This window comes from Hemitrygon akajei, chromosome 9 (assembly GCF_048418815.1).
Source record: "Hemitrygon akajei chromosome 9, sHemAka1.3, whole genome shotgun sequence".
NCBI classification, from domain to species: domain Eukaryota; kingdom Metazoa; phylum Chordata; class Chondrichthyes; order Myliobatiformes; family Dasyatidae; genus Hemitrygon; species Hemitrygon akajei.
The window spans coordinates 120,180,068-120,204,184 of record NC_133132.1 but is presented as its reverse complement, the minus strand read 5'-3'; the positions used below and the strand labels follow the sequence as shown (position 1 = coordinate 120,204,184).

The 24,117-nt window shown below is 40.4% G+C and overlaps 1 long non-coding RNA gene across 1 annotated transcript in view; it reads left to right on the top strand.

Annotated features, from left to right (window-relative positions):
* The window catches only part of LOC140733492 (uncharacterized), a 131,305-nt gene extending 113,884 nt beyond the window's left edge, over positions 1-17,421 (top strand). Inside the window, exon 5 of the long non-coding RNA XR_012100294.1 lies at positions 17,347-17,421. This is a non-coding gene — a long non-coding RNA (uncharacterized lncRNA). The remainder of the gene's footprint in view (positions 1-17,346) is intronic.
* The last annotated feature ends 6,696 nt before the right edge of the window (positions 17,422-24,117 follow it).

Below are 24,117 nucleotides of genomic sequence, written 5' to 3'. Positions count from 1 at the left end.
GAGAGGCTGGGGGAAACCCATACAGTCATTGAGAGAACATAAAAACTCTACACATAGATCAAGATTGAACCAAGTCACTAGAGTTCTGAAGCAGCAGCTCAACCAGCTGCACAATTGTGTTGATAGTGACATTTGAAGCAGTTTAGATGGATGGAATAACATTTAAAGAGTGATTTAGAAAATGAGCAGAACTGTGGCATATGGATTTCATTACCTTTTAAGTAATCAACTTTGTTAAATTATCGAATTTGAATCTAGAAAAGATAAAACAGACCATTTTCTAAATGATGATAAAAATGGAAATAGTTGTGGTTAAAGAGTAAATCTGAGATGCCCTTATTCTTCAAAGATTGGGGTTTCCCTTCCTTTACCATCAATGCTTCCCTCACCCCCATCTCCTCCATTTCCCATACATCCGCCCTCAGCTCATTTTCCTACCACCACTACAGGGATGGAGTTCCCCTTGTCCTTAACTACCAGCCCATGAGCTTCCACATCCAGCATGTCATTCTCCATAACATCTGTTGTCTTCAACAGGATCCTACCACTCAACACTTCTTCCTTCCCCTGCACTCCACGCTTTCTGTGGATCACCTCCTATGTGACTCCCTCATCCACTCATCATCCCTCCCCACTGATCTCCCTCCTAACACCATTCCCCGCAAGCAAGCCAAGAGCTACACCTCCCCATTCAGCACCCCAAGCAGTCCTTCCAGGTGAGGGGACACTTCTCCTGTGAGTCTGTCAGGCTTACGTACTGTATCTGGTGCTCCCAATACAGCCTCCTCTACATCGGGAATACCCAATGTAGATTGTGGAATCACTTCATTGAGCACCTTCGCTCTGTCTGCCACAAAAGGTGGGACTTCAAGGTGGCCACCCATGTTAACTCTACTTCCCATTCCCCTTCCGCCATATCAGTCCATGGCCTTCTCTACTGCCACGATGAGGCCACTCTTAGGTTGAAGGAGCAACATCTCATATTCTGTCTGGGTACCCTCCAATCTGATGGTGTGAATGTCAATTGATTTAATTTGTGTTAATTTCTCTCCCTGCCTCTTCTCTCCTTTTCCATTCTCCATTCTGGCTTCCCTCTTACCTCTTCTCTTCTCCTCACCTCACTCTGGTGCCCTTCCCTCCTCCTCCTTCCCTTTCTCCCATGTTCCTCTCCTATCAGATCCCTTCTTCTTCAGCCCCTTCCCTTTTCTAACTATCACCTCCCTGCTTCTCACTTCATCCCCCAACCCCATTCTCACTCACTTGGTTTCACCAATCACATGCCAACTTGTATTCCTTCTCCTCCCCAACCTTCTTATTCCGGCTTCTTCTTTGCCCTTCCTTTCCAGTCCTGAAGAAGAGTTGCAATTCAAAACGTTGACTGTTTATTTCTTTCCACAGATGCTACCTGACCTGCTGAGTTCATTTGGAATTTTGGGTGGGTTGCTCTGAATTTCCAGCATCTACAGAATCTCCATTATTCTAAATGCAAAATTTAGGCCTATAACAAATCAATATGTACAAAAAAACAAAGAATCTGCTGAAGAAATTCAGCAGAACAAGCAGCATCTGTTGGGGGAGAGGAATTGTCCATGTTTCAGATTGAAGCCTTGCTTCAGAACTGAGAGTGAACAGGTAAGATGGCCAGTAGAAAGGTGAGAGGAGGTGGGATGAGGCAGGAGCTTGAAGTGATTGGTGGACTGAGAGGGGTGTAGGATGATGGGCAGATTGCACCAGATGGGAGAGATGGAGTTGGGACACAATGGCAGATGGATGATAGATAGAGGCATACAAAGAGGGAAAACATGAGAGACATGAAAGAGGGAAAATATAAGATGGATTGAGGTGAAGAAAGGGGAGGGTGTAAGTTGGAGACAATTGCTGAAGCAGGAACATAAAAAGTACATAAAGGTGATAACTGGAGGTATGTGAAGAGAGGAGACTGACTGACCAAACCAGAAACAGTTAGGTGGGGTGGAGAGGGTGAGACTGTGGGTAATGTGTGTGTGTGGTGGCTGGATGTAGCCAAGAGGCGGAGAGTGATAAATATAAAGATAAGTGATAAGAGGATGGGGTGGCTGGGAAAGGGGACAAAAATAGGAGGATGGGAGGAGGCAAGGGTTGGGGAAGTGGAGGGTTGCTGAAAATAACTTGTCTCCAAAAAAAGAAAGTGGATGAAACGGTATGGAAAATATTGATGTATTGCAAAGTATTCTTTACGTCACATAATGCACTAATTGCAGGATTCATAAGGCTTCCTCTTGTACACAATCTTGCTATTAAATAGCCGGTTAATTAAATTGCAAATACTTATCCATCTCTTTAGAGACCAAATAATGTAAGAATCAGGTTTCTTTTTTTTGTAATTTATTTTTTTTATTGAAGTTCATCATCAAACAAACATTTCCGTAAGATGTGTTTCAAACATTGTACCTATATATCATATAATCATATATATCACAAATCTCCACAAAGTATTTATCTGAGGTACACACTTATAGAAAAGAGTGGAGAGAGAAAACAAGCAAAAAGGAAGAACTATGTACAAGTAGGGAGTGATCTTTTGTTTTTACAACAGATTCATTGATTTGTGAGAATAAAGTCAGGCCTAAGAGGCATTATTTAGTTAAACCATTTTTCCCAGTATGAATCAAATTGTTCCAAATTGGATAAAATTCTCTTACGTTTGATTGGATTTAGTAGCCCATTGACATTAAAAGAAATGAATTTTACCTTGTACTTAGCCATCTGTATTTATCTGTCAATGTACCATTGAAATTAGAATAAAACTTAATCGATCTACTCCCTGAACAAATACGGACCAAGAAACGCAGATAATAACAAAAATGGCAACAAACGTGTGATTCCAAGGCTGAGGTCACTAGTAGATGACCCTGCGTTGAGCTAGAGGAAATGTCTAGCTGTGGGGGATAACCCCTTCCTACTTGTGAGTTGAGGGCCCCCAATGCAGTATTCATAAAAGTCAGTGAACAAATCCATTACACAGAAAAGATTTCCCTGTGTACTCCTATATATACATATACATATATACACATATACACACACACACACACACACACATATACATACACACACACACATTACATATATATATATATATATATGCTCATTTTGGTGGGGAAAAAGGAGTAAGTGAGCGAATAAAGAATAACAACTAAGTAATATAAAATCCACATTATAATAAGTATTTCTCGAGATAGGTATATCAACGTGTACTTTTGCTTCAGTTTAGCTTCTCAACATTTTTAAAGTTAGCTAAACTTTAAGGCTCTTCTGAAGGGGGTGAGGACTGTCTTTGGGAAACTCCCAGCCTCTTCCTGATATATTTCTCTCGGCCTCCTCCCGTCTCCTGCCTTCTCGATTCTCGCACTATTTCCCAAGCCGAGCGGGATAATTCCTCAGCTTTCCTTCATTTTGGTGACACTGACGGGTAAACCTCTGGACTTCATGTCTGTAGTCGCCTCTTCCACCGTCTGGTACAACCGCGTCCCGTTGTCATAAAACACTCGAAGTTTAGCAGGGTACGGAGTTTGAAATCTAATCGAATTTTGCTTTAGTACTCGCTTTACTTCAGAGTATTCTTTGCGTTTTTGCAGGACCACGGGGAGGGGTAATCTTGGTCGAAATATATTTATCGTCGAAAAACACTCTCTTCTTACCCCGGGCCCTTTGTAGAACCTGCTTCTTGGTGCTGTACCGAAGGAATTTAATTATTATAGAGCGTGGCTTTCTGTCCTGGGTAGGTTTCGGAACCAGCGTGCGGTGCGTCCTCTCGATTTCCAGCTCCATAGTTGAGGGAAGATCCAGCGCGTCCCGCAGTAACTTTTCGACAAACTCCCGTCATAGACGAGCCCTCTGCTCCTTCGGGAACGTTGTAGATTCTGATATTTTTCCGCCGTGATATTCCCTCCAGATCAAGCAGTTTACCTTCTTGGTGATGTATTATTTTTATTGTCTTGCTCAGTATCCGTTCCACGTTTTGAATGCGATCTTCCACCTTCTCAATGCGAGTCTCTGCCACCGCTATTTTTTGATTGACGCTGGCGAGCTCTGCCTTAATATCCCGGAGCTGCTGCTTTATTTCTTTCAGGACCTCCATTATCTCTTTCAGGATTTCGAACATAGTCGCCGCTTCGACTGAGTGAGGCCCAGCAGCCGCCTTGCTAGCACGCGGTTGGGTCGGAGAGCCGCTCGCTGCACTCCTCTCAGACCCAGGCTCCGCAGTGTCACTTCTTTTATTTCCGTTCCTTTTCCCCATTCTTGCCCCTCTTTTCAGTTCAAATATTTTTTGGAAAATATTATATTTGATGGAATAACGAGGCTTAATACGTGCTTTTCCAGAGGAGCTAGTGACTTAAGCTGCCATTCTCGACGATGACATCACCGGAACCTCAAGAATCAGGTTTCTAGTAGTATATTTTTTTTAAATTAAGCGATTGAGCAATCAGATGAACTTGATTTTTTTTTCTAAATAAAGTATTATTCAGTACCAATAACAATATGTTATTGATATAAAATGCTATAAAATATCATGGTTAAAGGGTGGAGTACCAGAGCGAGCAGATCGATTTCAGTCTCTAGTTTAAAGATATGCATTTACCTCTTGTCTTTATCCAATATGTGATTTGATTAGATTAGATTTGATTTGATTTGATTTGATTTTTGTTACATTAAAATTCTTCATGGTGTTTTTATTTCATATCTGTACTTTAAATGATATATTCTTTTAACCATATTTATGATGGAAATTTATTGTGTAAACTTATCAAGCTATAATTACGTCATCCCACAGAGCACCTTTCCTGACAGGACATTGCAATTATAGTGCGACATGTTTACATGGGCAGATTATGTGAGAAAAATGGATATAGGAATTTATTTTACAAATAGAATTAAAAGGGAGACTGAGATCAACAAACAAAAAGATAGCTGACAGAATTTGCTTTGACATTTTCTTCACATAAGCAACAATTCTGTAATGGTTATAATTTTAATAATTAGATTCTGGCTTTGGTTCAAAAGACATTTGGTGTTTGTTCATAACATGTTAATATAGACTCATTGCAAAGGAGAAAAATCAATTATGCATAAATATCCTATTGAAGGACACAGTGTTAGCATGAGCTTGGGTAGAAGGGACATAAAGAATTTTAAAAATGTAACAGGAGACAAGGCCAAGTTCTGTATGCAGACTCTATAGACCTGAAAGTTAGGAGGAAATGAATGTAAAGAAAAAAACGTGTAACTGCAGTTTCCTACATGAATTCCAAAATGTTCATTTTGATTTATTTTGAGGAGATTTGTAATAATATTGATCAATTAATAACATATGATAACTTTATGTACCTTTGCATTCAAGCTAAATATCGATTGCTTGAGGGGCAAAAAGTTCAAAGTAAATTTATTATCAAAGTGCATATATGTCACCATATAAAACCTTGAGATTCATTTTCTTGTGGGCATACTCAATAAATCCATAATAGAATAAAACTGTAATAAAATCAATGAAAGACTGCACCAACATGTGTGTACAAAAGACTGGACTATTAATTAGCCTGTACTACTAATTATTTTGTAGAAGGTATTAGCCTATTCTCTCAAGTGGTATTAATTTGAGGGAGACCAGGAGAGTTGTCTCCAGTGCCCTGATAATGTTTAACTTCTATCAACTGAAATAAAATAGTTTATCTGGTCTTTGTCAGAAGGCAGTTTCTGGCTGACTGCAAAATGTGCATTGGCTGATGGCTCGATACACATTTGCCATTGCTTTCATACTTTACTACGGTTAGAATGCTTCTCAATACTACATCAGTGATATCTATAAATGCAAATCTTTTATTTCTTTATGAATGTGTTTTTCATCTAATATTACATTTGTACAATTTCAGGACATCTCAACATTTCTCACCCTTACTATTGAAATGTAAGCACAAACCTTCACTGTCGGTTCTTTCAATGAGTGTTGGTCTATGAATCATTCCAAGGGGTGACATACCTGTAGCAGAGGAGATGTGAAGATTGTGGGACAGCTCGGCCCAGGAGAGATACTTTTTCCATGTGGAAGGGTTAGAGGTGCTGACATATCACAGAAGCTTCTCCACTTGCTGATTGGCTCTGTATGACTGACTGTGGATGATAGCCAGAGGACAAACTCATCATTGTGAGGTGCAGAGGAGGGAGCAGAAGGTTTGCCAGAAGCAGGAGTCAAATTGTGGGCTCCAGTCTGACACAATCTCATGAGGGAAGCAGAACTACATGTTGGAGAACCAGGTTCATCATCTCAGTGGCTGACAGAAGTTTGGGGAGGACAATGAATGGGTTGCATTGGAGAACCGGTCCACCACTGTCAAGATCACTGTGGCCTCATCAGAAGGTGGCAAACACATGATGAAATCCATGGTGATGTGAAACCACAGGCATCAAGGGACTAGTAGAGACTGCAGGAGCCAAAAGGGCTGCTGGTTGGAGGAATTGGACCGGCACATTCAGGGCAGGCAGCAACGAACTGACATACAACATACAACTGCAATCATAGTGGGCCACCAGAACCAGTGTTGCTGAAAATCCAGGGTCCGTTGTGCACCTGGATGGCTGAAGAGGACTGGGGAATGGACACAATTGAATGCCTCAGAGCACATAGCCACCGGTAAATATATGATTGTCAGGTGTGTCAGCTGGAGCAGGCTCATGATGTAGGGCCTGGTGGATCTCGTTCTCAAAGTCCCAGGTGATTGGGGTGAGGATCTGAGTTCAAAGTTTGAAGTAAATTTATTATCAAAATACCTATATATCAACAGTTACAATGCTAAGATTCATTTTCTTGCAGGTATTCACAGCAAATACAAGAAATACAATAGAATCAATAAAAGACTGCCCGACAGGAAGAGCAAACAACTAAATTGTAAAAGTCAACAAACTCTGCAAATACAAAAAGAAAGAAATAATAATAAATATCGAGAACATGAGATGAAGCATCCTTGTAGGTGAATCCATAGCTTCCAGGAACATTTAAATGGGGCAAATGAAGTTGAGTGCAGTTATCCCTTTGGTTCAAGAACCTGATGGTTGAGGGGTAAGAATTGTTCCTGAACCTGATGGTGTGAATCCTGAGGCTCCTGTACCTTCTTCTGAATTGCAGCAGCGAGAAGAGAGTATGACCTGGATGGTTGCAATCTCTAATGATGGATGTTGCTTTCCTGTGATGACGCATCATGCAGATGCACTCAGTGGTGGTGAGGGCTTTACCCAGTGATGGACCGGGCCTAATCCATTACTCTTTGTAGGATTTTCTGTTCAAGGGCATTCTTTTGCCCATTCTCCAAATCTATCGAAATCCTTCTGTATACTCCCTGCTCCCTCAACACTGCCTGCCCCTTCACTTATCTTCCTATCATCCACAAACTGAGCAATAAAGTAATCAATGCTGTCATCCAAATTATGGACATGAAAAGAAGTGGTTCCAACACCAATACTGCAGAACACCACTAGTCACTGGCAGCCAACCAGAAAACAGACCCTTAATTCCTAATCTTTGCTTTCTGTCTGTCAGTCAATCTTCTATCCATGCTAGTATCTTTCCTGTAATACCATGGGCTCTTATCTTGTTTAGCAGCCTCATGTGTAGCAGCTTGTCAAAGGCTTTCTGAAAATCCAAGTAAACAAGTAAGGTTAGGAACCAGGTCAGGGTCAGGAGTTGAGCTTTGGACAGGGCTTGGGTTAGTGATGAGTGTTAGTGTTATAAATTGAGGTATGAGTCAGGATTTAGCATTAGTGATGTGTTTGTTCTACGGGTCAGCAATGGGTCAAGAATGGTATTTAGAGTTAGGTATTGGGATTAGTTTGATAAGTTATGGATCTGATCAGAGACAGAGTTTGTGCTTAAGGATTAGGGTGATGGTTACATTTTGAGCCTTGGGTGAGGGACAGAGTTTAGTGTGGGGATTTGTTTACTGTGACTTGAGATCTGGGTCAGAAAGAGTGGGTGTTCAACCTATCCCCTTGCTTACAGGTATTAGATTGTCTGATCAGATTTATTCTTTGCAACTTTACTGTGTTACAAATGTGTTCCTATGTTACATTAGTGACCGTTCAAGAAAATTCTTAGTTTTTCTGTAAATGTCCGTTGAAATATCCCATGTTCGGGAATGATGCCTCAGATCTGTCATTTTCTCTCTGTCCGTCTCTCACCCTCTCTTTCTCTCTCCCTACGTCTTCCTTCTGAGATGGTTTTTCCCTTTGGTTGTTGTCCATGACTTTTGATTCTCTTCTGGGGAAAGCTGTTCCCCTCTTTCTTGGGCTGTGATGAGGTCGCGCCGCCAAGCATGAAGCCTTTGTAACATTGCTTGCAGTTGTCAAGATATCAATTGCTGCCATTTTATATATACTCTCTTCATTGTTACCTGATCTACCACACATATTCTGTTCCTGTTGTCTCTACTGGGAGGCCAGCCAGCACATCTGTGTGAGCATTTTACTTACCCCTCATTCTGCCCTGAATTTTCCCCTTTGCTGTTGAGATGACTGTATCAACGTCGGTTATATATTTATTGCGGCATGATAAATTTGTTTGACCAATGTATTACTTCCATTTAAACTGATGGATTACAACCTACAAAAGCCCAGATCTCCTCAGGGTGAAATACATGAAAGTTAGGACCAGCATGGTTTCCAGCGATGTGGTGCTCAGAGAAAGGAAGGTGGATTTTCCCAGCAACCAGGTGGAAAGTAATTTCTTATTGCTTGCACTGCAGTTGGTGGTCAGTAAGGAAGACAGCTGTCCACCATTGGCCATGTTGTGGGCACTTCTGTTGAGTGATGCATTACCTAATGGAGATCCAGATCCAGTCCTGGAAGAGCAGTAGTTTGATATAGATCTTGAGTCCCACCCAGATGCAGAGGGTGAGGATGTTTCTTGGCCAAGAAAACGTATCGGAGAGTAGCTACCACCTTTCGCAGGAGACTGTTTTTGATTAATGCCCTCCCCCAACACCCTCTGCAATCAGTAATCGAGCTTTCTCATCAACCGAGGAAGAGGGCAGTGTCCAAGACAGAACCTCCAGCCAACGTGGCTTTCATTCAATGCACCTAAGTGCATTTTAAAATCTGGAAGGCAGGCATCTGAAAATCGTTGCAGCAAATAAAGCTTTCTGACTCTTCAAGCTTAGAAGAGATGCCTTAATGTAAATTATTTTATTGTAAATTTGCTGTAATTGCTTATTAATGTATCACTATACTAAATAATTTCAAAGTAAATCTAGGTAAAGTAATTGCCCTCTTGGCAAAGGGGATGAACTGATGGACGTTTGTTAGTGTTGTTTTGTCATTGCCATGTTTGCTGAGATACAATGAGAGTCGTTGGTTTGCCATCCAGACAGATCATTTCGTGCTTAAGTACACTGATGCAGTAAAGAGAAAATAAAAGTACAGTGCACTGCAGGTCGATAAACAAAGTGCAAGGGCCATGACGAGATAGATTGGGAGATCAAAATTCATCTTTTAGCTTATCAGCGGAGTGTTCAAGAGTCTGATAACAGTAAATTAGAAGCAGTCCTTGAATCTGGTGATATGTGCTCTTAACCTTTTATAAACTTTTGCCGGATAGGAGAAGGGAGAAGAGAGAATGAAAGGGGTCCTTGATTATATTAGCTACATTCCTGAGGCATTGGGAAGTGTAGGTAGAGGCAGTGGAAGGGAGGCTGGTTTGTGTGAAGGACTGGGTTGTGCTCAAGGTTCTTTCCAATGCCATGGGGTCTGGCACAGAGTAATTACTGTACCAAGCCATGATGGATCCATTTAGAAGGCTTTCTATGGTGCTTCTGTGAAAATTGCTGAGATTTATTTGGGATACACCAAACTTCCTTAGCCTTCAGGGAAAGTAGAGGCGCTAATGCATTGTGTTGGCTGCAGCATCAATGTAGCTGGACCAGCAGCAAGTGTTGGTAGACTTTACACCTGGGAACTTGAAGTTCTCAGTTAGTTCTACCCTCTTTACAAAATTATGAAGGGCATAGATACAGTGGCTAGTGCAAAAAAAATCACTGTGATGAAAAACATCTAAAACCAAGAGTCAGAGTTAGAGGGAATCTGAGGAAAAAGGTTTTCACCTGGAGGGTTGTTGCAGTCTGGAACTTTCTGCCTGAGTAGGTGGTGGGGATAAGTAGTGTCATTTTTATACAGTTCCTGGAGGAGCTCTTGAATGGCTGAGTCACAGAAAGGTACAGACCTAGTGCTGGTAAGTGGAATTAGTGTTGTGGGCCACTTGATGGTTACAAATTGTCTGTTTCTGTGCTGCTTGACTCTGAGGTATGGCAAGCAATTTCCTTTTAGGATAGTTTATCATCCTCCCCTGTGTTCAAAGTTTAAAATGGGCTCTGTTAGATAAAACAACAAATGCGGAACAAATCCAGAAAATGCTGAAACTATATTGATGTTCTGGTTGCCCCATTATGGGAAGGCTGTGGAGGCTTTGGAGAAGGTATAGAAGAGATTCATCAAGACGCTGCTTGGATAAAAGAAAATTAAATATAAGGAGAGGTGGGACACAGTGGATTGCATTTTCTTATCTGTCAGAGGCTGAGGGGAGACGTGATAGAGGGTTATAAAACTGTCAAAACTAGAACTCTCCCCATACCCCTCTGTCTGTCTCCAATCTAATCCAAGTACTTCCCATTCTCATTCTCTCCCCACAGCCCCATGTGAGGCCACAAACCAGTCCCAATGCCTCATGCTCTCCCTGCAGTGGGACCAGTATGAGGACTGACACAGCTCCGAAGAGTGAGCAAGAGAGTGAGTGCACTTTGAGGATTGACACTGAGTTGTTGGGAGAATGAGGGAGTTGAATTACTGTATTTTGGGAACTGACAGAATGTTGTGGAGCGAGAGTGGGACACAGCCAACAGTCGGTTGGATTTGCAGATAGAATGGGCAGTGTCACTAGTGGGGACTAGTTTGGTGATGGCCACAGAGCAGGAGAGTACAGGCAGTCAGATTAGTTTGGCAACATATCTACCTGTAGGGAGAGGGTGGGACAAGTGTCCCCGCCCAAAGTTTTGGGTCTAACACAGGGTTGTGGAGACAGAATAAGAGAGTGGTCTTAGTCTGACTACAATCTCAGAGCTGCGGGAAGAGAGTGCGGGGTGTTGGGATTAGTTTGGGGACTCACAGAGTGTTTGGAAATAGAGCAGGGCACTTTCATTATTTAGACACCAACACAGAGCAGTCAGGACAGAGCTGGGCAGTCGCATGTTCAGAAACATTGCTACATGGAGAAAGAAATTCTGTGGTATTAGTCTGGGGTCTGATACAAGGCTATAGGTGAGAAGGGGCAGTGGTGTCAAATTGGGGACCAACAGGGGGCTGTAGATAGAGACCAGAGCAGTGGATTTAGTTTTGAGATGGATGGGGCTATAAGTAGAGAGTGGGGTAGTGGGTTTAGTTTGCCTTTGACAAGGGTGGTGAGATTTATGGGGGTTTTGTGATTAGTTGTGGACTGGATGGCTGTTGGGACAGAGTGGGGCAATGGTATTAGTTTAGGATCAGATGCAGGGCTGTGGGTGTGGAAGAGGTCAGTGGGATTAGCCTAGTAGGGACTGATGCAGGGCAGTAGGGAGAGAAGATAGCAGTGGGATTAGTCTGGGGGTTGACACAGAGCTGTAGGAGGAGAGTGGGCCTGAGAGATTAATTTGGGACTGTCACAGGGCTTTGAGGAGAGAGCAAATCAGTGGGATTAACTTGAGGGCTGATACAGGGATGAAGGAGAGTGAGGGAAGCTAATTGATGATGGTGATGCCAATAATAATCTGGAGTCAGAGACTCAAAGATTATAAAGCCAATAAACACCAAGAGCAGGCAGATAGATACTCTGTTATTGAAGATGGATGCTGTCTGGCATTTACATGACACAAGTGTTATTTATCAGACTGCCTAGTGTTATCCTGGTTTTGCTGAATTCAGGCATGAACTGCTTCATCAGTGATGTCTTATTTCTGACTTTATGAATTCTCTCTACTTGTCTTCTTGTGGAGAGATTCTATTTATCCATGATCTCTCATCGGTGTTTATTTGTTCTTGTACTTTTTATATTTTTCTTGGATGCTGTTGAGTACCACTGTAAGCTATTGTGCATTATTGTTAGCCTTTTTTGATATATTCCTAAGCTCCATTCCACATGAGCAATTTTCCATTCTTTGTTACTGTATCTTTAGCTCCTTTCAATTATTATCTAATAGCAGAACTTTATACATTTAATTTACAGCAGTTCTGATGAAGTCTTTGACCTGAGTGTTAACCTCTTTCTTTATCCAAACTGCTTCTCAGCTGCTATGTGTTTTCAGCATTTTGTGATTTTATTACCTTAAAGCATTTTGAAGATTGATCACCTCTGTCAAGACATTCCTTATCTTTTGTTTGTGTTGTCTGCCCTGGCAAATTCTCCATTGCCATTCCTAATCAAGTTATCATATTTCTCTCATATCTTGTTTACTGTACTTGTATTGAATTCTGTACAGGAAGCCTATCTGCTTACTCTTCTCGTCTCTTCTGTTTAATTAATTTCTGGTAAAATGAATTTTTTTTTTCTCTCATTTATACAATTTTTGTAAGCTTGCTCCTGCTCAATTCCACTAATAGATTATCTGTAGATTATCCCCATTTGATTGACTGATCCTTTATTATATATTAACTCAACCCACATGAATTCTATTTGTCTTACTGATAGCTATGTCACTTCTTCAACTGCTCATCACCAGTAAATGCAGTTACTTTTTCTCCTTTTCTCGTCTCAGTCTTGTCTAAATATATCCTGCTATTTTAATTCCTAATACTATTTTTTCTGTAGCTATATAACAGAATTTCATTCACTACTACATTATTATTTGATGTCAAACACCAAATTTACAAGAGATTTTGTATGGATTTTACTTTATGGACTTTGTCTTCATATAAAGTGTATTCAGGTTTGAAGGGTCAGATGACCTACTCCTTCTCCCATTTCTTATTTCTTAAGTTCTTAAATGTTTGAAAAAAATCTATGTTCAACTAACTTTCCATGAAAAGCATCTTCCTTTACAAATCACCATAATACCTAACTTTGTCAAAGCTTTTGTTCATCTGCCTTAAAATAGAAAACCTACAGCACAATACAGGCCCTTCGGCCCACAATGCTGTGCAAACATATACTTACTTTAGAAATTAGTTAGGGTTACCCATAGCCCTCTATTTTTCTAAGCTCCATGTACCTATCCAGGAGTCTCTTAAAAGACCCTACCGTACCCACCTCCACCACCGTCGTTGGCAGCCCATTCCATGCACTCACCACTATCTGCGTAATAAACACAGAGGTAGGTACATCCCCTCTGTACCTACTTCCAAGCACCTGAAAACTGTGCTCTCTCGTGTTAGCCATTTCTGCCCTGGGAAAAAGCCTCTGACCATCCACACGATCAATGCCTCTCATCATCTTAAACACCTCTATCAAGTCACCTCTCATTCTCTGCCGCTCCAAGGAGAAAAGGCCGAGTTCACTCAACCTCTTGAGGAAATGGTCAACTTTTGTTTGATAATGTTTCCTTGAAACACCCTGGAACAAATGTGTCATGTAAATGACAGATCGATTAACATGTGAAAGGGAAACACAGATTGGAGATCAACAAATAATTCACAAGAAACTGGATTTTTTTATTAGGAAGTCTAGAGCAATGCTACAAATTGTCACATGACAGCTAAATTCCAAGGTGAGAATAAAAGCATGTGAAAATAAATGGGTTATGATAATTAAATATTTTAATCAACTTGCCATTAATTTAAAATGCTCCTGTGGTTTGGAGACTGGGTTGCATAATGTAATGAATAATTGTTCATGATATACTGCATGAGGAAACCAAGGGAACAAGTGATTATTGTTTTTAAAAAGGCTGTGTCAAGGACAAGAGAAAATCCTTGGTTGAGAACAAATTAAATAGTTTTGAAAGTATACTGCTGAATATATGGGATAACTGGTGCCACGGTAGCGTTGAGGTTAGTGCAATGCTATTCCAGCTCAGGGTATCAGTGTTTGGAGTTTGATTCCAATCTGTAAGGAGTCTGTACGTCCTCCCTGTGAAATGCATGGGTTTTCTCTGGCTCCTCTGGTTCCCTCCCATAGTCTAACGTTGTGCCGGTTAGTAGGTTAATTGGCCATTGTTCTGTGATTAGGCTAGGGTTAAATCAGGGGTAGGCCAGCTGGTGGTGCAGTGACATCAGTGCCAGACTTTGGAGCGAAGGTTCCTGAGTTTGAATCCAGTTGGGCCGCTCCCGGACACACTTTCCATCTGCGCTGGGTTGAGTGTCAAGCTCGCAACTCAGCCTCGTAAAAAAAATCACTGCGCTGTGAGAAAGACATGGGGGACCACTCACAGAATCTTTCCTCCAAGACAAATACTTGAAAAAAATACTCTGGCAGAGTACGGCACACACAAAAAAAAAATCAGGGGTAAATTGGGGATTGTTTGTTGTGCAGCTTGAAGGGCAAGAGGGCAAGAAGGGCCTATTCTGTGCTGTATCTCTAAATAAACAAATGCATACAGACACACAGACCAAACTAACAATAAGTATGCATTACATAATAATTATAAAATAACTTTAAGAGAAATTAATCAGAAATACACACTATAACATTTACAGAAGTTAAGCTCAAGGAACCAATGTAAGGAGGAACTTGGTATTTAGTTGTACTGGAGATAAATGATGACTGTGCAAACTATTTAAATTATTCACTTAGTATTCAAAGGTATAGGATATAATTGCAAGCAAGAAATAGTGGACTTCTGTAAAATATTAGCTATGACAAACTTGAAGTTGTATATACAGTTTTGAACATGCCATTTTAGGTGGAATCATTGGAAAGGGGTAAAAGTGTTCCAGTAATAAAAAGTTACTCTGAGGTATTCTGAGATTTGGTGTTTTTAACATAGAGCTGACAAGATTGAGAATTGACCTGATAGACTACCAAAATATCATAAATATCGGTAAATTATTTCCACTGCTTCTGAGATGATAATAGGGGACAAATTAAATATTATGATAAAATAATTCAAAGGAGCTCAGAAAACCATTGTATAACATTCTCTCTTTACTCCTTTTTAATAGTTAATTGCTTGAAAAATATTGAATAGTAAAAAATAGCTGAGTGAATAGGACAACAGATTCAACCAGCTCACTTTCAAGAACTCTACAACTCATGTTTTAGTATTATATATTTACTCATTTATGTATTATTATTATTATTTTTTGTATTTGCACCATTTGTCTTCTTTTGGATATTGGTTGCTTGTCAGTCTTTGTGTTTAGTTTCTCATTGGTTCTATTGTATTTCTTTGGTCCACTGTGAATGCCTGAAAGAAAATGAATCTCAGGGTAGTATTTGCTAACATATGCATACTTTGATAATAAATTTACTTTGAACTTTGCACTTAGCTGGCTCACATGTTAAACAATAACCCCAGATGTGACTTGATAAATAAATGGCCTGATTCTCATTTGCTATTTTGTTCAATTCTGGAAGGTGTCAGGAAAGTAAACATGAAAAGAGCATTGTTGAAATTGCTAAACTTAACAGCAAGGGATTCAGATATGGGAATATAAAAATGCAAAGTGTTGAAATTGGCAATGACTGTAGTATAAACACTGTGTTCTTCCTACATGTATTCACTAATAAATACAAGAGTGACATGTCCTCACAGTATATCTTCATATCACAGAGGTAAATGAAATCTTTGAAGAGCTACTGACTAACATGAAGAACCACCCTCCCACCTCCAGCAGTACTATCTGCATTTATGCAGAACACATTTTGGAAAGTAACATCCTCAAGGCATTTCACAGAAAAAAATGAATGCTGAGCTGATGAAGAAAGTAGTGCAGAAGTAACAAAACATTTGCTTAAAGGGGAGCTAAAAAAAGGTGAAGGTAGACAATCCTCCAAGAAAATTCCAACAGACAGAGTGACCAAAGGCACCATTGATAATGGTGTCCAAAAGAGAATGGAAACAGCATAGCAGGTCAAAACAATGGGATGGCAAGATATGGGACACAGTGGTTAAAGAAAGTTTCTAAGAAAAGGATTGTAAGGCCATGAATTACAAAGATGTTAAATTGGTTGCTTTGTGAGAATGGGAATTTTTATTGGCTAGTAAAAGTAGAGTTAGTACATAATTAGATAGATAGGTCATCGAAGCAAAATACTGGCTGCAGTCTTTTGAAGATAGAGACTAGACTGGGGACCTAATCAGCTATAGTCCGCTGTGTAATTGGCAAATACAGGGATGATGATGGTTTCAGGACTGAGCTGATTAGTTATATTGGTGGAAATAGGTTGGTCTTTGTAATTAGGAACAATGTGAGTTGAAATCCAGGGTCGATCTATTTGGGTTAGGGAATAGAATCAGAGGTGGTATGAGTGCAAGGGTTGAAACTGACAGCATCAGTTTCCCAATATGTAACTGTCATATGTTGTGTCCCATTCACATTGAATATGGGGAAAATATCTGCATGAAAAAGAAACAGAGTTGTTGAAGGAGATGATGGAGAGATAAGAGTGGAGTTGTGAATACACAAGAGGAAACCGATGTACTGGTCTGCCAATGATGTTGCCGGCAGAAAATATGTAGATGAAGTTATTTCTGAGCAGGAGCTATCTCATTAACCTATATACTAAAGGTAATTTGTAAGAGAAACTAAAAAAAAATTGAGGAGGATTTGGATACATTCAGTGTGTTGAATTTCCTTAGAATCTCTTTAATCCTGTGGCAGCGATGGGAGTTTGAAGAGAGTGTAGCACAAAGCAAGTCTTGGTCTAAAAAATTCTCCTCTGATAATACAGCTCTTCCCTCAGCACTATGTGGAAAGTTGAGTGGACAGCACTTTACAGGATTTTTAAAAAGGGAGAAGAACCAATAGCTGTAAAAATGACGTGGGCGAAGTATATGTGGGTAGAGTAGTAAATTACTACAATATATCTTGGCTGCATTCCTAATTCTATGAATTATGCATGACTGTATGCCACCACCCTTGACAATAAAAATTCATACATCTATAAAGCCACACCTTTAAATTCCAAAGGTAGCTATATTCACTTTAAATTCCTTCTCTAGTCTTTTCTCACTCAATTGATCACCGGTCAGTAACTTGTAACTCTGCAACTTTCTTCAATCTTTCTGCATATGATTAACACTGATAAATTCCTAATTTGCCAGTCTCTCACCTCCATCACTGATAACCACACTCTCACTACCTTCTATATCAAATTATCTTGGCAATTGCCACCACCATTCAAAACCCTTTCTTTTCAAATAGGCCCTCAATGTTTCCAAGCAACACACAAAAAACGCTGGAGGAACTCAGCAGGCCAAGCAGCATCTATGGGAAAAAGTAAGTTGATGTTTTGGGCTGAGACCCTTCAGCAGGACTCAATGTTTCCATTTTCTTTTCTTCTCAGAGTTGCCTTCCTCTTTGTGGTAAAACAACATGAATACAGTGAGGAATCATAAATTCTTTACATTAATTTACAGTGTTAGAGAGGCAGTTATATTTGTAGCAACCAGTGATACAAACATACAGCATCCTCACTATTTAGATGTGCTTTGGAAACTGACAATGTTAAATAATGTAACATTTCTGGATACTTTAAGAGTACTGAAATGGGTTTAGAACATCCTGAGTATTGCACTGGGAAACAATGTTAATGAGACTACATTAAAACTCCCCAGATGATTAGCTATCCTTAATGCATAGTTAAAGATATATTTGTTCAGTCAATCAATGTTTGGGTGTTTGTATTTCCAAAGAGCCTCCCTTAAGACAGCTGATAAAAGAAATAAAGATGCTTGCAAGATAAGAGGTGTTCTGGCAGTTGAGACGTGCTCCAATTACACAAATATAGAACTCTGCACACAGAAGTATTGAACTATCTAATTGTAAGTATTGAAAGTATATTTAATCACCTGCTGTTATCTTTGGGCTTAAAGAATATAAAACCTCAGTGTACCTTTTCAGTAAGATTCTTCCAAAAAAGCCTTCTCAAGTCTGGTTGATTGTCAAATACGTGAGTACAGGGTACAGGTACAATGAAAAAAATCGTTTGCATCAAAATTACAAGCACATATGTGAAGGCAACAACACATAAATTATGTTCAAGTTATGCAAAAGAGTGAAGAAAAAAACTTTACAAAACAAGATATAAATGCAAAAAAAAACATAATCAGCGACAAGCCCTTGATATGTAAGAGGTGGTCCCATTGTTGAGGTAGGATTAAAGTTGAGCATCCCAGTTCCAGAACCTGATGGTTGTAGGAAAGTAGCTGTTCCTGGACCTGGTGGTGTGGGACTTCAGGCCCAATGGCAACAGAAAGAAGACATAACTTGTATTGTGGGGCTAGGTGATGATGAATGCACCACCTTGAGTAATGCCTCGTGCAGATGCTCTCAGTTGGGGAGAGGGATGTGCATATGATGGAACAGGCTATGTCTGCTACTCTCTGCAGCCTCTTATGATCCTGAGCACTGGAATAGCCATGCCAGGCCATGATAAAAACTAGTCAGGTCGCCTTCAACTTAAATTTCTAAGAAAGGAGAGGTACTGGCATACCTCCTTTGTAGTAGTATCAGTTTGTCAGGCCCAGGACAGCTTAACTACTAAGAATTTGAAGCTACTAACTCATTCCATCTCTGACCCACCAGTAAAAATGGCATGTGCTTCTCTTTCTGAAGTTAACAATTAGCTTCTTGGCCTTGCAACACTAAGGCTATGAACTGTGCCTGGCTGCTTTGCTTCATGTCAGTGAACTTTGTGGTAATTTGCCTCATTAATATGATGAACTGAGTACTGAGGCTTTGGGGTATTGGATCTAAGGACTCAATTTGGTTTGGAATGCTGTTGCTTGCTTCTACAGTTTGCTTGATTTGTTTTGTTTTTTTCTTTCTCTTTCTCTCTGGGCATTGGGAGTTGGGTCTTTTTTAATTGGGTTCTTTTAGGTTCCTTGCTTTGCAAATGCCTGTTAAGCAAGCAAACAAATCTTAGAGTTGTATAATTTATACATTTTTTGATAATACATGCACTTTGGATCATGTTAACATTGACCGTAAAATTTCAGGAGTTCCCTCCACCAGATCTCTTCCTCGGGTTGATTATGCTGCATAAAATTGTTTTTCATTTATGGCTCCAGTTTTCCTGTGGATCATTCAAAGTCACAGCATACGAAAGCATTGCTGAAAGGCTAGGACTTAAGGATGATTTATACTTGTGCGTACGGGCTACGCCACAGCCTACACTGTAGCCCTGATTTTCACTTCTGCATCGCTCTATGCCATAGCGAGCATGCGTTGGTATGCACCAAAATGCTAGTTGGCGGTGGGGTTTCTATGCCACTATGCTTCTTTTTGAGAGACATGGACGAGGAAATGCATTTCAAACATTTTTGCATGTTGGCAGGTAGATTTGACAATCTGGTTCATCTATTTCACATCGGTGTACAGACATGGTGGAGAAGAAACAACTGGAAATGCGTAGGAGGAAATGCAATGCTACCAAGCGGACCATCACAGTTGTTGTGGTCTGCATCACCGCAATGCTTGAGTGCGTTTTTGAGGAGGTGCATGTCACCCTACTATGTAGGATATGGCGTAGGGTACGCGGTACCTACAGCGTAGATGTGACACACAAGTATAAATCAGCCTTTACTGCTTATCCCTGTTACTCTTGAAAAGACAGCAGTAAACTTCATCTCGAATCTTTCAGTAGTGTTGTTGAATTGTGAGCACCAACATTCAGAGCCATTAATATTGAAGGATGGTAATTTTGTTCCAAGTCAAGATTGTGTATGACTTGGAGAGGGTACAGTAAGTGGTCCCAAATGCTTGCTGCCCTTGTTCTTTTTGAAATTCACAGTTTTGGCAGGTACTGTTGAAGTTCTATAATGATTTTCATAGACCTATAATGCCTCAAAGAGCTTTGCAGCCAGTGAAATGTCATTAAAGAATAGACACAATGCACAAAATGTGACAATTTGTGCACAGCAGTTTCTCATAAATAGCAACTGGGTGATGACCAAATTATTTATCCTTCTTGGCTGTGTTGATTCAGCCAGGATACCAGAGATTATTTCTTCTTTGAAATGCTTCACCTGATATAACAGATGAGTCCTTGTTTTACTATTATATCCTGAGGAAATCATATCTGAAGGTAAAGTGCTTCCTCAATAATGCTCTGGGGTATTTGCCTTGGTTTTTGAGCTGATGTCACCAGAGCGGTTTGAACTGAATACTTTCTGACTTAGAAGCTTAATAAAAAGCGTAAGAAATAGGAACATGCTCATCATGCCTGCTGTACCATTCAGCATCATCATGCCCCTCACTTTCCTCTCTTTCATCATAACCTTCACTCCCCTCTAAATCAAATATATGCTTTTCTCAGCCTTGAATGTTTTCAATGATTCAGCTTCCACAGCTCACAGTGAGAATTCCTAAAGTGCAAACCAGTCAGAGAAGAGAGATTCCTTCTCATCTGCATTGTAAATAGGTGAATCCTTGTTCCAAAACCATGCACCCTTAGATTTATATTTTCCAATAAGTAATAAGATGCTCTTAGCATCCACCTCAAAAATAATATATTTTTCAGCAACATTATGTCTCAATTTTCTAAACTCCAGTGAGTAAAGGTCTAATTTGCTCAACATTTTCTCAATAGATATGCTATACAAGCTAGAAACTGATCTGGTGAACTTGCTGTGAACTGCTTCCTGTAAGAAAAACTAAATAGGACATAGGTCTCGAGGTGTGATCTTGCCAATGTCCTGTATAGTTACAGAATGATTTTCCAATATTTGTACTCCTCACAGTGAAGCCAACATATATTTTGCCTTCTTCCCTTTCTGTGTTTCCAGTATGAGCCAGCCAAGATCTCTCTGTATTGTGCAATCACTCTTCCTATTAACTTAATTACATGGAACACTATTGCAGGAAATTAGCAACCATCACTGAGGACACCCCTCCCATCATGCAGGTCATGCTCTCTTCTCCCTGCTGCCATCAGGGAGGAGGTATATGAGCCTCAGGACGTGCATCACCAGCAGGTTCAGGAACAGTTACTACTCCTGAACCATGGCTCTTGAACTGGAGGGGATAACTTCAGTCGTCCCATCACTGAAATGGACTCACTTTCAAAGATTCTTCATCTCATGTTCTAGATATTTATTGCTTACTTATTTATTTATCATTATTTATTTATTAATCTTTTTGTATTTGCAGAGTTTGTTGGGGTTTTTTGCACATTGGTTCATGTCTATCCTGTTGGATGTGATCTTCCATTGATTCTATTATGTTTCTTGTAATTACTATGATTGACTGCAAGAGACAGAATCTCAGAGTTATATATGGTGACGTATATGTATTTTGATAATAAATTTACTTTGAAAACACGAGGAAATCTGCAGATGCTGGAAATTCAAGTAACACACACAAAATGATGGTGGAACGCAGCAGGCCAGGCAGCATCTATAGGAAGAAGCACTGTCGACTGAAGGGTCTCGGCCCGAAACGTTGACAGTGCTTCTTCCTATAGATGCTGCCTGGCCTGCTGCGTTCCACCAGCATTTTGTGTTGAACTTACTTTGAACTTTGCTTTTCTACTTATGGTGAATAATTTCACATTCCCCCCATATTATGCTCTATTCCTAATTTTAATTAACCTACTTATAACCTTTTGCCAACTCTGTATCTCAAAGTTCAAAGTAAAAGATCATAAAGAAATCCATTTAAAATGACAAAAACACCTTTGTATGGCCTTTGAGTGCCTGCTGCATCTGAGCCTGCCACCATCTTACCATTATCTTTTTGTAAGCTTTTCCGTTCTTGGGTAATGGTGTTTCCATACCAGGCAATGATGCAACCAGTCAGGATTGTCTCCACTGTACATCTTTAGAAGTTTGTTAAAGTTTTAGGTGGATGCCAAATCTGTACAAATTTCTAAGAAAGAAGAGGCCCTGTAATGCCTTCTTTGTAATGGCACTTACAGGACAGAACCTCTGATATGATAACACCTAGGAATTTAAAGTTACTGACCCTTTCCACACCTGATCCCAGAGCTGAGTGAAGAAGCAATGAAATGGCATCTGCTGTTGACCTGTTGCAATGATAGGCAAATGGGAGTAGATCTAAGTCACTCCCCAGGCAGGAGTTGTTATGTTTCATGACCAACCTCTCAAAACACTTCAGCACAATCAATGAAAGTGCTACAGGATGATAGTCTAGAGGCAGGTTGACACATTTTTCTTGGGTAATAAAGTTGAAATCCATTGCAGAGGGAGGTACAGAAGCCCAGGTTTTGAAGCTTGGTTAATAGTACTGAGGGAATTCTGCATTAAATACTGAGCTGTAATTGATAATCAGTAGCCTGATGTCATCCAGCTACTCCAAAGCAGAGCGGAGAGCCAGTGAGATTGCATCCACTGTAGACTTTATGCAGAGATAGGCAAATTGCAGAGGTCCAAGTCTTTGCTCTAGCTGGAGTTAATTCTAGCCATTACCAACCTCTCAAAGCAGTTCATTATGGCAGATGTGAGAGCTACTGGGCAATAGTCATTGAAGCAGCTTACCCTGCTGTTCTTGAGTGCTGGTATGATTGCTACCCACTTGAAGCAGACGGGAACCCCAGATTGCAGTAGTGAACGGCTGAAAGTGTCTTTGACTACTCCAGGCCAGTTGGTCAGCACAGGTTTTCAGTTTCTGGTCAGGTACACCATTGGGGCCTGACAGCTTGTGAGAGTTCACCCTCTAGAAAGATGTTCTGACATCAGCCTCTGAGACAGAGATCACAGGGTACCCAAATGTGTATTCATCTCTCTTTTAAAGTGTGCTGAATCTGTTCAATTGTATTATGGCTTCCTAATCATCTTCCTTCAACTTTCTTCATTTTGGATTTCTCCAATGATGATAAAAAGAACTGCAAATGCTGGAACTCTAGAAAACGGAAATGCTGGCAGTGCACAGCAGGTCAAGCAGCGTCTGTTAAAAGAGAGCAGAGTTAACATTACAGATTATTTTTGAGGGTGAATCTTCAATATGAAACATTAATTCTGTTTCTCTTCTCACTTATGCTGTGTGTGTTCAGAATTTTGTTTAGGCCAATTGGCCCATAGTTTACCACTATTGATGCACCATAGAAAACACCTTATATGGATGCTTCACAGCTTGCAAATGAGACTGCAAGAAATTGCAGAGTTGTGGACACCATTCAGCACATCACGGAAAACAGATTTCCTCCAAGGTTTCTGTCTATACTTCTCGCTGCCCGCTGCTCCGTAAATGTAATCAAAGTCCACACTCACCCCGGACATTGGGTCTTGTTCCCCTCCCATCAGAAAACACAAGAGCTGAAATAACTTATCACCATTCTGCTATTGAACAGTCTCTCCGTACAATAAGATGGACTCTTGATTTTACAAGACTTCGTTATGGTCTTTCACTTTATTCTCTGTCTGCACTTCCTCTGTAACATTTTATTATGCATTCTATAATTGTTTTCCCTCAATGCACAGTTGGAATCAATATCATACAAAACAGTTTTAACTATATCTCAATACATGACAATAATCATCTAATTCAAATATTTAAAGTATTTCCTTCTACCAGTAGCACTTCTAATCTGCATATCCCAAACATATTTAACAGCAGCAGTTGAAACTTGATGTTTATTGTTTGATATGCTCTCCCTGTAGATGTCATATTGCTGAGCTGTGCGAATGGATAGTGTCCCTCTTTGCTTCAATGCATTGCCATTCAAACATAACCTGCAGCACTGACATGAAGCGTCCCGTCCACAACCACGCCCTTACCATTCCGCTGTTCGGCGCGGTCGTCATGCCAACTGAAACGTCATCCTGCCCTGCATCTAATTGGAGGAAACCCCGTTGCCGGGCTGCAGACTCCTAGCCGAGCTAACCTGTAAGAATAGAGTAATGACCCCGCCCCTTTACCAGACTTAGCTGATTGGATGACTTCGGCACGGCTGCAGCAGGTCTCAATAGTTCATTCGTAGAGCAACCTGTCCGTCATACTGCAAGCGATGGAGAG